Source organism: Vombatus ursinus, unplaced genomic scaffold, assembly GCF_900497805.2.
Source record: "Vombatus ursinus unplaced genomic scaffold, bare-nosed wombat genome assembly UNPS02011431.1, whole genome shotgun sequence".
In the NCBI taxonomy this organism is placed as follows: Eukaryota; Metazoa; Chordata; class Mammalia; order Diprotodontia; family Vombatidae; genus Vombatus; species Vombatus ursinus.
The window spans coordinates 6,190,993-6,207,905 of NW_020951209.1; the positions used below are offsets into that span (position 1 = coordinate 6,190,993).

At 40.7% G+C, this 16,913-nt stretch overlaps 1 pseudogene; it reads left to right on the plus strand.

Annotated features, from left to right (window-relative positions):
• The first annotated feature begins 8,793 nt into the window (after positions 1 to 8,793).
• Positions 8,794 to 9,189, plus strand: LOC114038946 (annotated as a pseudogene).
• Positions 9,190 to 16,913: the final 7,724 nt, after the last annotated feature.

Below are 16,913 nucleotides of genomic sequence, written 5' to 3' on the forward strand. Positions count from 1 at the left end.
AGGAAAGGATAGGCACAGACTGAGCCAGTCAATCTAGTATACATGCAGAAAAGCCACTGACTCAGGGCATCATAGACCTATTATTGCTCAATCTTATGAGCAACTGAGGAATCTGAGAGGTGGCATATCATACTGGAAAGAAAGTGGGCCTCCCTGGGCAAGTCACTTAACTTCTCATGGCTCCAGGCAACCTTCGAAGACTGTAAGTGGCAGAAGGAATATCTTACCTACCCAGGAGTTCTCTGTTCTGGTGAAATCACGGGCCCAGAACCTGTCCTTTATGTAATATATATGCAAATCATAAAGAATTTTAAAAACAACCAGCTGTAAAGGTCATATTATTTTTAATGTGCATTTAAAATGTTTTGTGTTGTAAAATTGCAATAAATTTGTAATTTTATTTTAATTAAATGCAAAATTTAGTTGCATAGATTGTTTTATGAAAAATGGGATTATGACTCTTTTTTTGCAAATAGGGGAGATTTTCTCCACAAAGCTGAGAAATAATTAGAATAATTGTTTTAAAAACAATCCTCTTTCCAGTATATCTTCACTCTAAAACACATCGAGATATTCTATACCTAGAGTGGTCCAAAAGTCTTAGAGCAGTATTCAGTTAGATTTTGGGGACATCCTATATTATAATGTGCTTGGTTATTGCATTTTAATAGGAAACCAGGGAAGACCAACAAGATTGCATCCAGACCCAAAAGAATGCATCTTTAATGAATCTCTTGCATAAAGAAAAGACTGGTACAAGAGAGATTTTGGAGCGAGAAACTTACCTGTCAATCACATTAACAAACAGTCAATTATTCTACTTTCTTATATGGCCAATCTACAGTATTCAAAGTTAGAGACAGCTAGCAAGTCAAATTTATACCAGTCTGGGAGTCAAATCATCTGGGTTCTTGTCCTAAATCTGTGACTAATTGCTTTTATGACCATGGGTCTCAGTTTCCTCATATGTAGCATTAAAGAAATGAGTTCCTTTTCATTGCTAACATTCTATGGTTCTAGGAGTCTTGTGCCCAGCATTACTGGAGGGGGGGGGCAATATTCTAGTTCTTGGAAATCGAACAAGACAGAGGGAGAAAGATATGTAGGCTGCAATATTTGGAAAGTTTGCCTCGCATAGAGGCTATCCGTCCCATAAGAACTCCCTCCTAAAGTGTCTTCAAGGTGATTTGATTTTCAAAATTCAGCCAAGGCTTCCTCTCCTTCCAATGTATGTATCACCTCCATTTTAGAATTATCCTGTGAGGGATTGTCTGGTGTTGGCTACTGCCAAATGGGGGTTGTGGCAAGATGGGGCGGGAACTGGGTATTAGGAAGTACCCAGAGCTCATGCTCCTGAGGCAGTGGGCAGTGCTATGTGGAGCTGTGATAAGCTGGAGAAGGAACAGGATACAAGGAAGTAGCTGGAGCACGTGCTCCTGAGGCAGGGGGCTGTGCCACGTGGGAGTGGGACGGCAGAGAACGAGTTCCTTTGTCTAGCCCCCTCCCTAGGTACAACGCTAACCCCAGATGCCTCCTTCCTGTGTCCAAACCTGACTTCCTGGGTCACATACTTTCCCTTTGTGTAGCACTGACCCCAGACGCCTCCTCCCGGTATCTGGGCCTGACTTCTGGGTCACATCCTCTCCCTAGGTACAGCTCTAACCCAGACGTCTCCTTCCTGTATCCGGTCCTAGCCTCCTGCGTCACTTCCTCTCCCTTGGTGCCCTAAACCCAGACATCCCCTTCCAGTATCTGACCCTACAATCAATGACTAGTAGGCGGGCTGAGGAGGAGGGGCTTAAGTAGGTACTTAAGGAATAGTAGAGATCGGAGCTCTCTCTCTTTTGCTCCTGCTCTCTTGCTCTGGCCTTCCTGCTTGGCCTTGCTGTGACAGCCTCTGAATAAAGCTCCAGTGTTGGCACCTCCTGATCGGCTCATCTCTGTGTGTTTATCCGGGTGGGCACCGAAGACTGGTAAGTAGTATGACTCTGGCAGCCTGCTCCTTATAGGAGGAGAGTGCACGGCGCGGCCGGCACATTATCCATTGTCAAATTTGACTTGCAGACCAGGATTACAGGGGCTGCTCACCAAAGGGGAGTAATACATGATACATAAAAGTCAGGTGAGCAGGAAAATAAGTCTGTTTTTAAAAATTAGCCATGTATCTCTGCTCTTTGGGAAGGAACATGGAAGCATAGCTTCAGAGCTGAAAATTACCAGTGGGGTCATTCAGGCCAACCTGCTCATTTTATAGATGAGGAACTCGAGGATAGTGGACAGAGCACTGAACTTGGAGTCATGAAGACAGGAGCTCCAATCCTCCTTTAGAAACTTATTAGCTGTATGACCCTGGACAAGTCACCTAACCTCTTTCGGCCTCAATTTTCTCATCTGTAAAATGAGGATAATAATAACACCTACCACATTGGGTTTACAAATGAGCTAATTTATAAGTGATTCACAAAACTTAAAGCTAACCTTAAATTCTATATGCAGAAGCCAGCTATTATGAAGTTGAAGCCCAGGGAAGTTAGCTATCTTGCCCAAAGTTACACAGGTAATAAATGGCAGAACCAGGATTCAAACTATGATTCCAAGTCCAGTGCTCTTCCAGCATCTGCTCCGTCATTGATAGGTTCTGCTTAGGTAAGGAGAATTATCTGGGCTTACTGATGAAATCAGAGATCCTCCACACATTCACAAAATTCATAAACCATCTGCCTACTTCCCTTGGCTCTAAAGGTATAAGGAACTTTAGAGATCATCTTCCCATTTAACAGATCAAAAAATCTGAGCCCCAGAGAGTTTTAAGGACTTCCTCAGAGTCACATGGGCAGTCGGTTACAATGCAGACATTCAAATTTTGACTTGAAATCTAGGAGTGGATCTTTGCAATACACCACATACTCTGTCTAGACAGACAGCTGCAAATAGCTACAATGTACCCCATCCAAGAATGAACTACTCCAGAGCCTACCTTTCTCCTGAGAGATGGGGATGCTTGATGTTAGCAGAGCCTTCAGGGGCACAATGAAAACCAGGTCTTCAAATGCAGGTGGGAGTGAAATTTTCAGCAAAGCCTTGCATGAAGTAATGTGGGCTGAATAATTGGGGAAAGGAAATTCTCAGCCTGATTTTGCTACTGACTTACTGCAAGGTTCCATACTCTCTTTTCCTTCCCCTCTATATAAAGTGAGCTATGGCAAAGCTTTACTAATCTAAGTGGGGTTGATCAAGGCAGACTAAATATTTTGATGAGTTCCCTAATCAACCTGATGAGATTATAAGACGTGGGGGTATCTAAGGGACACTTTCCTGTAGAATGTGGTCATTGGCATCTTGCTGATGGGACACAGGAAGCCCCTGATGCATGATTAATTGAGACTTAAGCCAATGAACTCTTTGAGAATCCACCTTTTTCATGACCTATATAAGTAAGCTAAGTAAGTACTCTTTCTTCACCTTTTCCCTTGTGCCTACTTGCAATGTAGCAAAGAGGAAAGAGAATTTCCTTCCTCTACCTCCCTACCCAGATCATCTAATAGCGTCTTTTTACAGAGGTACCGGACCAGTTGGCCTATGAAGGCAGAAACTGAACCTCAAATTTTCTGAGTACAAGTTAGACATCACAGATATGAAAATGGACTTCCCCTCAAAACATGGCAGATCAAGCAATGATAATTATCCTTTTCTACCCTAATTCTAATCCAATGAATCTACTAGAAAATTTTCCTGGCGTAGCTCCAGGTGGGAGCAATGTCACTCTTGGATCCAGCCCAGAATCAAACCTGATCTATGCAATCTCAGGGCTTGGGACGGGGGTAGGAAGGGAGAGATTATAAGCAGGGAGGGGAGAAAAGAAGCCGGAACCACTAAGAAAAGTTATGGCATGTCTTTTTTGGTGATTTCCAAATGTCCCACATTAAGTTAGACCAAGTTCTCTGGGGAATAATATCAACAAGATCCTACTACAGAGGCAAGTGTTATCTCAAGGGTTCCCCTCTAGCTTCAGAGGTCATGTGCTACAACAGTGTCACCTGAGACCCAGAAGGTCTTCCCATTAGGAGCTTCAGCTCTGGACTCCACGTATGAAATTTATTCTTGATGAAGCCTGAGACTTAAAAGAAGCAGAATTGGTGTTTCTCACACTCTCTGGTTCATTGTCCCACTCCAAAGTTCCAGGGAAAATCTTTAACTCAGTGCTTAGATATATGGCTCATTTTTGGAGTCTCAAAAGAGATAAACAGGATCTCTTCTAGAAAATGTAGTCAATATACAGGGTAGATATCAGGTATAGGGAAGCTTCTTATTTCCTTCACCATACACACACACACACACACACACAAAATGCTTAAAACACAAAAGAATCATAAGCATATATTGGCAAATACATAAGACATGAAGCAATAACCTGTTATACCCTCACCACAAACAACTCCATAGGACTGTGGAATGGATATTTCACTTTTCACTTTGATCTGCTTCATCAGCATAATGTATAAGTCAAGATTCCTGGGCAAACCAGGACATGCTTTGGGCTTTTTTAGTCTTTTTAGCAGCAACATTCTTTGGGCAGTGGTCCATCCTTTCCTCCAAGAAGTGGTGTAGTTTCAGGAACTGCCTCATATTAGGCAGTGGACACTAACTGGATCCTACCCTGATCCCCATGGGAAATACAAGAGACAGTTGGCAGAATCTCAAGTGATGATCTTAAAAGACAGGAAGATAGAAAGATGCAGGGCCTTTCTCCTCTTCGTTTCTAAGGAATTGAGTGGTTGGCTCTTACCAGCTCAGTTGCCAATTATCTTTGACTCAGCACCCTGATCACAGTGACTAATGAAGGATTAATTTGTCATACCAAAGGGTGAGTCCTTCAACACTGAGCCAGAGCCCATGCCTGTCCCTAAGAATCCAGCTGCACATACCCAGCTCTAATAAATTAGAGAAGCAGTGGATCAGAAGTCAGAAAGATCTGAGACCAAATCCCTGTGCTTTCAATAATTTGCTTCAGACCTTGAGTAAGTCACTTCAGTTCTCTGGGTCTGTTTCCTCATTTGCAAAAAGAATCTGATAACATCACCTTCCAAAGATTCAAAATGACAGGTATGTGATATGAGAAAGTGCTTCAGAAAGCACTATACAAATGTAAATTATTATTAGTATTAACCTGGGAAACCTAGGCTTCCAAAAGGAGGTTAAAAATATTTCCCTGCCTCACGGGATTGTTAAGAGAAGTAGCTAATTAAGCACGACTGTCAAGCCCTTTGCAAATGTGAAGTGTGGTGGAAATGATTATTTACAAAGGCCTATCCAGATGAAAGAAAGATTGGAATGAACTTGGCATTCACAAAGGACCATGCTGAACTGAGCAGACTCTGAGGAAACACAGGCTGGTATAAGGAACATTGGCCCCACTTGGATTCCTCAGGCACTTTTATGCAAAGGATGGTAATTTGAGGAAAAAAATCACTTTAATCATGTATGAATTTTTTAAAGGCATTCAACTCCCCCCCCCCTTCTCCATCCTCCACCTCCTCTATGGAAAGCACCCATCAGAAAAACTAAACTATATCAGATTCAAAATGAGCTCCATAAGCAACCAGGGCCAGGACTTCATCTCTGAAGACAGTTTTCACAGTGGGCCTTCCCATCTCTGCTGGCTTCTGACAAAGACTTTCTCAAGTGGCAGGCCTGGAAGCCTCTTTGCTAAGCTCCCATTGCCTACTCTGTAGCATTTCTCTCCCTAAGGTATACAGATGTCTTTTTTACCCTGTTAAAGCCTCTTTCACATCTTTGCTTTCAGGGAGAGCAACCCATGCCAAGTAGACAAGGCCAATCCTCACAATGCCTAGGCTCCAGGGCCTGATCAGAACATCAGAGGCCTTAAAGCTGGGAGAAACATTAGAAATCATCATCCAGTTCCCTTATTTAAAAGATGAAATAATTGAGAGTTAGGGAGGGCAAGTAACTTACCTGAGGTCACACCTGAACTGGAAAGCAGAGCCAGGATTCATACCCATGTTTTCTGACTCCAGACCAACCTCTCCCTGTACTACTCTACAGTCGTCATGTGTCATAGCTGCCATCTCCCCAAATGAGAATAAAGAGGTTACTGTAGAGGAAAGATGCTGGGTAGAAGATAACTGGCATCCAGAGCCATCCTCAGCCCCAAGCCTCACCTGGGAACTTGATTATCAGTCAGATCATTTTGACTGAACCTGCCACTACAAGTGTTTGGCTGTGGGTCTTTTCTGTCATTCATTGTTACCAGCACAGGTAAAGAAACAACCACAGTTCATAAGGGAGTTCTGTTCTTGTATTTGGTCCCTTTCCTGCATTGGGCTGCTTATTCTACAAGTCACTAGGAAAAAGCTTGAATGGTAATACAAGCTTGCCTCCTTTGGGCCTTTACCTAGTTCCATCAGAGTTCCAGTACCTTCCTTTCTATAAACCTACAAATTTTACATTTTCCTTCCTAGACCTTCCTCATGTCTGTCTGTCTGTCTGTCTGTCTCTCTCTTTCTCTCTTTTCTCTGTCTGTCTCTCTGTCCGTCTCTCTGTCTCTGTCTCTCTCTTTCTCTCTTTTCTCTCTCTCTCTCTCTCTCTCTCTCTCTCTCTCTCTCTCTCTCTCTCCCTCCTACTTGGAAAAACTCAGGAAAGTATCCCACCTAAAAGTTATTAGACTTCTAACAACGAAAAATGATTGAGAGGACAAGCTAAAACCTTAAGTTGTAGAGTGAGGGATTTGCTATACCCGGAAATAGATTTCCTGTGGGACCCCCCACCCATCATATTTATTGGATTATTTTTTCAATCACAAGGATTACTAGAGCATGCCAAATAACATGCCTATCTAGGAAACTGGTCCTAGCACAAAGTTTTGAACATTGCAGGTACTTAATAATACGTTGATATTTCAGCGGATCTGTGATCCCATTAAGATAATCCTTCCAACAATGTGGGTAACAAACTGTCTACGCCTACCCATCCTGTGCAACCATTGTCCATGTCATTCACTAAATCTTCCAGAGAGAATCCATCTAACATCATGGGAGCCTTCCTCAGGGGTGGGGAACTTGCAAAGCCACATGTGGTCCTCCAGGTCTTCAAGTGCAGCCCTTGACTGAATCCAAACTTCACAGATTGAATCAAAGCACCTCACCTGAGGACCTAGAGGGCCACATGTATCCTGGAGGCCACAGGTTCCCCACCCCCTCTTGACTTTTGATATTATATGGGTAACAATGACGTGTGCAGGCTGTCCATTGGTTATATCTCTGGCTATATAACCAGCCCATCTTTTTATTCAATCAAATATTTCTCTGAAAACATGCTTTCCAGCATGGGAGAAACTGCAAGAGGTTCTACTAGTAAAACCTTTGAGATATCACCCTGATGTCATGATTAGGAGGCATAGACATGGGACTTTGTAGTAAATGACTATTAAATATTGATTCAAATACTCAAATGAAGACGTAAGTTCATCAATCTGGATGCTCCCTCCAAAGGATGCAGATTCAAACCCATCCATACCTACTATCTACATCTTCCCATAGGTTCACCTCAGGGAATCTCACAATATGTTTCTTACTTTCTCCTGACATTATGAAAATACAAGCATAGCTAGCACTTGGCCATTCAATTTTCATTCCTCATCTTTTCCACATGGCCAACCCATCTTCTCTTCCAACAATACATTTCCTTGATAACATCTTTCATTACTGTTCCTCTTAAGTTCCTTGTTGGTTATGTGTGCTCATAACTAATATGTGCCTCTCCATTTTTTACTGTAGTCACAGACACTTCAAGGTCTGTGGAGGTTTTCCTGAGGGGTAGCCCTGAAATACAGTGTGCTTTGTGCAGGGAAAGAGAAATGTGATTCCTGACTGGCAGAGAGACCCCTGAGCTAACAACACTGCATACTAGAGTAGAGAAAGGCCACTTCAGTAGAGGACTTTGAGAGAGCTGGTCAAACTATTGAATGATGGACTAGAGATCTTCCCAGAGCCACAGATAGTGGGGAAGCCAGCACCACCAAAACCACAACAATGTATCTCTTAATTACCAGTGCCTGAAACTCTAAAGAACACCAAAAATGGAATTGCCTTGGTGAGATTACTCCATCTCTCCTTGGTTAAACTGAGATCTTATCTTGATCCCATCAAAGTTCATTTATATCAATACATCATTTCATCAATAATGTATCAATATATCATTCATAATGTATTCTATGTTTACCCTAATCTGCATAACTTCTCCAATTCATGTTTCCTGCTTTTTTTAATACTTAATTTTTTTTCATTATTTTTCTTGTTTTATTTTTTGTCTGTTTTCTTTTGCAACATGGCTAATTTTGTATACATGTTCACATGCATAATTGATATTAAATTGCTTGATTTCTCAAGGTGGGGTTAGGGGGAGGCAGGGAATTTTGAACTCAAAATTTTTTTTTTTTATTTTTAGGCAATTGGGGTTAAGTGACTTGCCCAGGGTCACACAGCTAGTGTCAAGTGTTTGGTCTGAGGCTGGATTTGAACTCAGGTCTTCCTGACTTCAGGGCCAGTGCTCTATGAACTCAAAATTTTAAAATATGATTGTTAAAATTTTTGCATGTAATTGGGAATATTTAATGAAATAATTAAAATATATTTTTACAAAGTTATTAGGGTAATTTGATATCCTATCATAACACTAGAGGTCAGAATATTTGGGTACTAATAGCCACTTGAAAAATCCCTAGTAAGCTTTCTGGTCTCCATCTTCGCCGCAGCAGAAGCAGGACTACCATGTCCGAGTCGCCACCATGCAGCTGTTTGTCTGCCTGCAGGCCCTGCACACCCTCGAGGTGACCGGGCAGGAGACCGTCGCCCAGATGTGGCATCCCTGGAAGGCATCGCTCCCGAGGACCAGGTCCTGCTTCTAGGTAGCTCCCCGCTGGAGTTTGAAGCCATCTTGGGGCAATGTGCGGTAGAGCCTCTGGCCACTCTGAAAGTGACTGCTCGGATGCTCAGAGGTAAAGTCCGTGGCTCTTTGGCCCGAGCTGGAAAAATGAGGGGTCAGACTCCCAAGGTGGCCAAGCAGGAGAAGAAGAAGAAGACTGGGCGTGCTAAGAGGAGGATGCAGTACAACCGACGCTTTGTCAACATAGTGCTCACCTTTGGCAAGAAGGGCCCCAATGCCAACTCCTAATTCCCTGGTACTTTCTATCTGTTCCCAATAAAGCTGCTTACGACTCTGAAAAACAAAACAAAACCAAAAAAAGGGAAAAATCCATAGTAAGAATGTATCTTTGAAAGAGATGAACCATAAAGAAAGTGATGTTATTAACAATGAAAGGCAAGGGGCATTTATGCTCCCTCCATTCTGTCTCTCTGTCTCTCTCTCCCCTTCTCTGTCTGTCTCTAGTAGATGGTGCCAAAATAAACACTTCAATACATACTTGAAGGCAATTCCCTATTTAAAGGAACATTTGAGTGTTTTGAAAATATTTTATTATAAACTTAATAGTAAGCATCATTTTGATCAATCCAGCGAGCTTTGCAGCAATTACATTGAGATGCATGAATTTGAAAGCATTTAATATCAGAACTTTTTAAGACCTCTAAATCTCCATCAAGATTCTTTGTTTATTCCTAATTCACTTTTCCTCTTATGTGAATATAATTAATATATACTTGTTTCTTCCAATTATGTTTTCTTTATATTATTTTATGAATGCCATTTCATTTATATTATTATTTATTTATATTATATATTATTCTTTATATTATTTTATAAAGGTTTTTGTTTTGTTTTGGGCAGTGACAAATAACATGGCTGTAAAGATTTTTTAAATAGATGTCTCTTTTTGGTAATTTTTGTTAAGATTCTCAGGGCATATGTGTACTCCCATCTATGGAATTATTTTATCAAAAAGGATGATCATTTTTGTGTGTTTTTTTTTCCTAAAGCTTTCTAAAAAAGATTCTACTAGCTTATTTCCACCAATAAGGAGTGAATGTACCTGCTTTTCTACAATACCACCAGGAGTGACATTTTATTGCTATTAATTTGGGGAGAGATTGAAATAAGCACTAGATTCAGAGTCAGAAGACCTGGGTTCAAATTCTGGTTTTGCCATTTACTTGAGCAAGTCATTTTGCCTCTTGGGGTCATCTCTTATTTTATGCTGTTGATTTTTGTTTCTTAGTTTTCATATTCATTCATTGAATTAACTTTGATATTGCAAGGATTCCTGATTTCCTCCTGATTTCCCCTCTTCCCCAATTAGATCGCAGCCCCTTCATATCTTTGTAAATGGTCTTCATGAGTTGCTGTGACTTGCAGTATTGGCTGGAGAAGAATTTGGGATTTGGCAGTTATTTCTGGTCAGGGAACCATATGATAAGGTCTAGAGGTTTAGAGGTTCTGGAACCCCAAAATCATGACATGAGGGTCCTGCCGGAAAGAATTCCATCCAAGCCTTCTTTCAGCCAAAGACAAGATTTATTAAAGATCAGCCATAGTGGCCAGACTCTTTAGGAATCTGAGCACCTGTTGGCTAGATTGTAAAAATCTGAGCAGTGGCTAGATTATAAGAATCCTAGCCTTCCTGCTTGTTTTCATAACCTACTCATACCCATCTTTTTGGGTAACCAGGGTTTAAGAGTAAGGTAAATGATAAGAGTAAGTTAACTGTTGACTTCCCTTTGAGAGTAATCCCAAAAAGTGACTTCTATTCTGAACCCCTATTGTACCCTTAAACTACAAATATGTTATATGTAGTAGATAGATAATGCTAGCTCTGTACTCCTCTTGGAGATAAGAGAGTGAAGGAGAGATTGCCCAACCACAACTATGCTGGATCCTGCCTACCTTTCCCTTGCTAGGCTGCTGGCAGCACTGGTATAGCCCTCCTCCAACTCTCCACAAAGGTAATACATTCTTCCTTAAAGAATGTATGGTCCAGATCCCAGATCATATCATTCATGCCACATCTGGCCAACCATATTGCCTGACACTGCCATACATGTATCTTATGTTACTATTCATCCAGAGAACTCAGGGGCAATGTTCTACTTCAGATCTCTTCCATGGAAACGTATTATTCCAATCACTAGAAATATTCAGGTTAAAGGGGCAGCTAGGTGGCGCAGTGGATAGAGCACCAGCCCTGAAGTCAGGAGGACCTGAGTTCAAATCCGACCTCAGAGCAAACACTTGACACGTACTAGCTGTGTGACCTTGGGCAAGTCACTTAACCCTGATTGCCTCACTAAAAAAAACAAAACAAAAAAACAAACAAACAAACAAACAAAAGAAGATGGAGGTTCTACACCAATGTTTCCAGTAAGAGGGAGTAAGGATTCATTGTACAATGAGAGATATAGGGGCAGCTAGGTGGCACGGTGGATAGAGCACCAGCCCTGGATTCAGGAGGACCTGAGTTCAAATTCAGCCTCAGACCAAACACTTGACACTTACTAGCTGTGTGACCCTGGGCAAGTCACTTAACCCAATTGCCTAGCCAAAAAAATAAACAAAAAAAAACAATAAGAGATATAGTAAGAAGGATTGAGTGGTAGGTACAAACAAATCATTAAGTGTCTTTCCACAACTAAGGATCTATGAACTTATTATTCTATGACTTTTGTTAGCCAATTTAACCCTTCACCTGTCTGTGGCAACTTTCTCCCTTAACATCTTACCCTCTTTGCAGTTTTTCTCAAGTACCTCTTCCATAGAATCTTCCCCATTGTATTCCATACTGATTTCTTGTAATACTGAATTCTGACCATATTTTACTATCTGCTATGTTCACTGTGTTACCCCCGCATATGAGATCATAGGATCATAGAATTTAGATCCACAATGGAATTTTGAGTTAAAAAAAAAAAACAAGGCCCAGAGATGGAAAATGATTTACCCAAGATCACACAAGTAGTAAATGACTGACCCAAGATTTGAAACCAGGTGTTCTGACTCTAAATTTGGGCCTTTTCCATTAAATAATACTTCATTTCTCTAGTTGTCAGGCTTCCAGAAATTCTGACCACCTGGAACACAGCTGTAGCTGTGGAAGCAAAGGGGAAAAAGGCTTTTGAGAGGTCAACCAAATACCTGTCTCACAGTCCATGATTTTCCATCCAAAAAGATTAGGGGAAAAAAAGTTCCATACCTAAAGAATATACTTCAGTTATGTGGAAAATTCAGGAATTGTAAAAAATTCCCTACTATATTACTTTTATTTAAGTATTTTGGGAAATAGTGTATTATAGTAGAAAGGGCAGCTAGGTGGCAAAGCAAATAGAGTGCTGGGTCTGGAGTCAGGAAGACTCATCTTCCTGAAATCAGATCTGGCCTCAGACTCTCTCTAGTTGTGTGACCCTGAACAAGTAACTTAACCCTGTTTTGCTTCAGTTTCCTTATCTGCAAAAAGAGCTGGAGAAGGAAATGGAAAACCATTCCAGAAAACCACACCTAAATGGGGTCATGGAGAGTCAGACATGACTGAATCGACTGAACAACAAAAAGTAGAAAGAGCGCAGGCTCTAGAGACAGAGAACCTGGATTCTAATCCCACCTCTGATATGTCCTACCTGTGTGACCTTGGGCAAGTTACTTAACCTCTTAGGACTTCAGGTCCTCATCAGTAAAATGAAGGAGCTGGACTAAATTAGCAGTGTCCAACATGCGTTCTGTAGGCATGTGTAGCTGGAGTAGTGCAGCTGAATCAGATTAAAATGTAATTGGGAAATATTTAACAAGATAAATAAAATACAACATAGATAATGTTAGTGTGTGGTTTTCTAAGTCAATATTTCTATTTGAGTTTGATACTCTAAACTAAATGAAGTCTGAGGTCCCTTTCAGCTCTAAATCTTATGATCGTAGACCCATTATCACATGTGCATATATCTTATTTCCCTAAGGTAGCTTATAAACTCCCAAAAATGAGATATGGAGTCCTCTACTTCTCTTGTATAGAAAATACTAAAGCTTGAATGGTAACCCAAGCTTGCCTCCTTCAGGCCCTTGTCCTAACAGTATAATGCACACAGGCTTCACTGAATTTTTTAAGAATTCATTCATTCATTTATTTTTTATTTTTTTAGGCAATTGGAGTTAAGTGACTTGCATAGGGTCACACAGCTAGTAAGTGTTAAGTGTTTGGTCTGAGGCCAGATTTGAACTCAGGCCCTCCTGACTTCAAGGCTGGTGCTCTATCCACCGCACCACCTAGCTGCCCCTCATTCGTTCATTTATTAACTAATTAATTAATCTTAGTTCTGATCTTCTCACCTCAGCTTCCTCCCTCTGCAAAACGAATATTATGATATCATCTGATACTTTAACTCCAATGACTGCAATAACTACCCCCAGAATAACTTACCTCCCAGGGTTCTTAGGAAGGAGAAATGAGATCATGTGCGGTGGGGGAGGGGGAAGCATGTTTTTTTTAACCATGAGTTAAATTCCTATCTCAATTTTTATTCTATTTTATTTTTTGTGGCTGGAAGAAGGACCTGGTGAAATCTTTCTTAAACAAAAGATATTAAAGCAAGCTTATAAGCAGTAATTTAAAAAAAAATGCAAAACATTTTAACTGACCCACATGATTTGTATTTTTCCCCTTCCCCACATTTCTTATTACAGCTGTCTAATCCTCCAGAACATGAATATGAAAATAAATCATATTCTCATCTAAGGTCAAATACACTCAAGAGTTTCCTCCCCTCTCCCCAAATTCAGACTTCCTGACAAACAAAACAGGTTTGGGTTTCTTCTGAGGCTCTTTACCTCCATTGGATTTCTAGAAACCTTGGCCACTAGGGTCAATGCTAATTGGCACGGCTGTTTTGAGGCTCCTCCCATCAGCACAAATCCTGTGGACATAGACACAGAGGCAGGCTTAAAGCAGTAGCCTGCAGGGTTTCCAGTCTGGAGCCTTACCACATGCTGGAATGCTCACCACCCCAAACATATATTTTTAAGCTTGAGCAAAAAGGAAGGGAAAGGAAAGGAATTTTTATCAGCACTACTAGTGGAGGAATCCCTTGACTGCTTCTCATTTTAACTGCCAAGACATGTTTTTTTGTTTTGTTTTGTTTTATTTTTTAATCACTAGGCTTCAAAAGTCCAAGCTAATGTTCCAGTGATTGATTGGAGAGTGAGTACTGTCATAAGGGCTTATCTGCCCGTGCTGTCTTCATGTCTCACTGAAAGGGACTGCTGAATCAAGAGAAATTTCAGGTATACATGAAGTAGAAATTATGTCCCTCACTTTCCTTGTAAAGTCAGACCAGCCCAGGCACAGAGTTCACCTAGTCCAGAGGTGGGAAACCTGAGGCTTCGAAGGCACATGTAGCTTTCTAGGTCCTCAGGTGCAGCCTGTCGACTGAGTCTAAGTTTTACAGAACAAATCCTTTTATTAAGGGGATTTGTTCTGTGAAGTTTGGATTCAGTCAAAGGGTTGCACTTGAGGACCTAGAGGACCACATGTGGCCTCGAGGCCTCAGGTTCCCCACCCCTGGTCTAGTCCAGCTTCCTATCCCGTCAGATACAAATTGATTTTGTCTTTAGAATCACTTCCCTCTAAGGAAATTTCGTGCCTCCCCTTATTAATTAATTTCAAACTTTAACAACAAATTTTAAGCAGATAATCTAACTCCATAGGAATCATACAGAATTAAAAGCTAAGAGGCACCTTAGATAACCAATTCTATCACTTTATAAATAAGGAAGCTGAGGTCCCCAAAAAGGAAAATGTTATACTTAAAATCCAATGCCTAGGGATTAGCAGAATCAGAATTTGTGCACCAATCCCCTTATTCCAGCTCTTGAGTTTTTTGCAATACACCAGTCTCCCTCTGACATATCAGCAACTGAAAGGATACCAATTGCCTAGGAGGACATTAATGGAGATAATTTAATTTATGAACTCATTTATGAATTTAACTTGTACCAGACACTGTTCTAGGTGCTGGGACAAAAGACAGAGATGAAAACATTCCTTGTCCCACAAAATTTTACATTTTAGTGAATGAGGAGAGAGAAGTCTGAACATTGATCATTTGTGTACAATAGAGGTCTTGGCCTTGCAGTTAGGGAGACCAGTGTTCAAGTCCTGTCTCTACCTGTGACCATAGGCAAGTCACTTAACCTCTTAGGTTCCTTAGATCAGTGGTTTCTAAAAATTTTGGTGATGTGATTAGTAAAATATTTTTTAGCATAAATCACCAATATATGCACATTTATTTACTTATAAATTAAATGCTTTTACTGCCATACTGATAATTGTGGACATTATACAATTTATACAAAAAATAGACTTTTTAAGGTGAGCTAATGATGAAATAATATTTGATCCTAGATTCAATGGTAAATCACTGGAATATATTAAGTTAGGGAGAGACATGGTTGAATCTGAACTTTAGGTATATCATTTTGGCAGTTGTATGGGAGATGAATTGGGGAGGGAAGTGAATCGAGTCAGAGACCAATTATTAGCTTATTATTAATTAATTAACTATTACCTGTCCAAGGGAGAGATGTTGAGGGCTTGCTCTAGGATAGTGGTTGTATGAGTAAAAAGAAGAGTTGTAGTGGAAAGAAAGATGGGAAAGTTGTGGATATAAAAAAAAGATTTGGCAACTGATTGGATATGTGGGGTGAGGTAAAGTGAAACAATCAAAAATGAGAGTTATAAACCAGGATGACTGGCAGAGTAATGTTCTCAACATCAATGGAGAAGTTGGAAAGAGGAGTGGGTTTGGCAGGAGGAGGGGAGGAATAACGTAATGAGATCTTCAATCTGTCTTAATTCTGCTCATCATCTGTGATTCACTCTGTCCTATCCAAAACCAAAAGAGGTATGGGCAGAGCTTTTACTTACTAGTCACTGCCCCTAAGAGCAGAGACCGCTTTCTAAGCCATGAGGTGATCTGATGGACATGGGGTACTGAGAGGAGGGTGCCCAGAATTATTCTAGCAGTACTTGAGTACTGCTGTGGATGCCTGGGCAGCAATTATAATAGTGATGATGATGATGACGATGACAAGTGGCTATAATTTTTATGAGCTTTAAGATTTCAGTCATTTTAATCTCACTGCCATCCTGAGAGGTAGGTACTATTATTACCCCTACTTTGTGGAGGAAAAAACTGAGGCAGAAATTAAATGACAACTAGAAAGTATCTGAGGCTGAATTTGAACTCAGGACTTCATGACTCCAGATCCTATGCCCTATATACTATGCCACCTAGCTACCTCAGTTAGATTATAACTACCCAAAAAGCAAAAAATAAGGCACAAAAAGAGGGAGAGAAGAGCTGGTAGCCTATATAATGGAGGATTTGGGGTGAATAAAACTAGGTATGGGGGGCAGCTAGGTGGCACAGTAGATAGAGCACTGGCCCTGAAGTTAGGAGGACCTGAGTTCAAATCCTGCCTCAGACCGAACACTTGACACTAGCTGTGTGACCCTGGGCAAGTCACTTAACCCCAATTGCAAAAAAACCAAAAAACAAAAAAACTAGGTATTGTTGTGTTGGAGACTAGTCCCACAATTGGCTATGGTAACTAACTTTCTTACCCTACAATTGGTTGATCACACACTCCTTGGTGTAAGGCCCCATTTGGTGACCATTATCCTTGACAATTCTAGACTATAAGTTGCAGACAAGTTGTCAAATGGAATGAGTTCCCAGAGGTCCAGACCCTACACACACACACACACACACACACACAACATTTTATAGACTGCTTTATAATTTAAAAAATGCTCTAGTGGACATCAGATTCTTCACCTCTAAAGTGATCATAAGGTCATGGTGAGTTCTGGCCTTCTGTGCTTTTTCCTTCCTTATAACAAAAAAAAGTCATAAAATCAAGAGTCTCCTGGAAACAAACTTAATGAGGAAGGTAATAAAAAA